Source organism: Fukomys damarensis, unplaced genomic scaffold (genome assembly GCF_012274545.1).
Source record: "Fukomys damarensis isolate Sample0158 unplaced genomic scaffold, DMR_v1.0_HiC HiC_scaffold_9, whole genome shotgun sequence".
Classification (NCBI taxonomy): domain Eukaryota; kingdom Metazoa; phylum Chordata; class Mammalia; order Rodentia; family Bathyergidae; genus Fukomys; species Fukomys damarensis.
The window spans coordinates 50,404,398-50,406,211 of NW_022900921.1; positions in this window are offsets into that span (position 1 = coordinate 50,404,398).

Consider the following 1,814-nt stretch of genomic DNA (forward strand, 5'->3'; position numbering starts at 1 on the left):
TGCCTTTTCTCTTTTACTTTCCTTTTTAGTTTTATTTTAGGATTCCCTATTTTTAATGTTCATACAGAGATTTCTTTAACTGAAATACCGAATAGTTTCTCTGGCGTGAAAAATTATAATACTACATAGGGTCCAATGAGATAATTAATAACGTGAAATAGGAAGTAAAGGGCTAAAGGTGTAGGGAAAGTGGGAAGGGTGGGGGAAAGGTAATAAGGGAGAGGAAAAAAATAAAGGAAATTGAAAAAACGGAAATAAAGTGTAAATGGGGAGGGGAGGAGGGGGTGAAGGGAGGGAAGGGACAAGGGGAAAAAATGAGAATCAAGACCTATCATGTAAAGGTACAGGATCCCAACAATGAATGTAACTGTACTGTCGTATACCTAGAGTGTACCAATAAACTCAATAAAAAGAAAAAAATAATAAAAAAATGTAACAACTCATGAATCTCTAGAATAAACCAAACTCAAAATTAGTAGAAATAAATAAAACTCAGAGCAGAAATAAATGAAACTGGAACTTTAAAAAATTAAACAAAAAATTAATTTTTTAAAAAAAGGTAAGCAAAATCAACAAACCTTTAGCTAAATTAAGAAAGTAAAAAAAAAGAACAGCTAAACAAAATCAGAGATTAAAAGGGAGACATGATAGCTAATACCACAGATACAACATAAGCTGGGTCAGTAAGGACTATTATGAGCAACCACATATAAAAAAATTGGAAAGCCTGAAAGAAATAAATGCCTGAACAATACTTAATAAAATTCAATAGCCTTTCACAACAAAAACTTTCAACAAATCAGGCACAGAAGGAACATATATCATAATACTGTACATGACAAGCCCACATTCCTTTCTGAATAAGGATAAGCTGAAAACATATCCTTTAAGATCTGAAACCATACAAAGATGTCCATTTTCACCACTCTTAAGCAACTCAGTAATGGAAGTCCTAGAAGGCAATTAAGTAACAAAAATACAGAACAACCAAATTGAAAAGGAGTCCCTATCCCTGCAGATGACATGATTTAAAAACATACATATTGAGCCAGGCGTGGTGGCGCACGCCTTTAATCCCAGAACTTCGGAGGCTGAGGCAGGAGGATTGCTGTGAATTCGAGACCATTCTGGGCTACTTAGTGAGTTCCAGGTCAGTCTCAACTACATAGTGAGACCCTGTCTCAAAAAACAAAAAACAAAACAAAAATATACATATAGACACACGTGTGTACACACACACACACACACACGCACACTCACACACAATGTGAGGAACCAACTCCCCTCACCTTTGATTGTGTGCAACAGACAAATCAGACAGAGAACTTGGAATAGCAAAAGTGAGACTTTTATTTCTTGATCTAGGTGCCTGCTGAACAAACTGACACAACCCAGAATGGGGTGCCTAAGCTTAACCTGCTACTTATGTAAACATTTTGTGGGTTTTAAAAGCAAATGATAAACGACAGGGGGTAACTTCTTAACTACCAGTGGTTTTCTAGTCAGTTAGCATAGTGAACTTCATACTTTATTGCCTATCTATCCCACCCCCGCCTTTGTTTAGATAGGATCTCAAAGTATGACCTCAAGTCAGGCCCTCAAGAAAGTAGTTTTTCACTCAGAGTTAAAAGACTTTATCTTGAAAGTAGACCACTTTAAGTGTTTATTTCTTATGAAGAGAAATCACTAAAGATACAGGATATAAGAACATTATACAGAAATTAGTGTTTCTATAAACCAGTAAAAAGGTAGCTAAAAAGAATTTGGGTGGGGGGTTTAGCTCAGTGGTTCCGCCACCTGCCTTGCAAGCACAA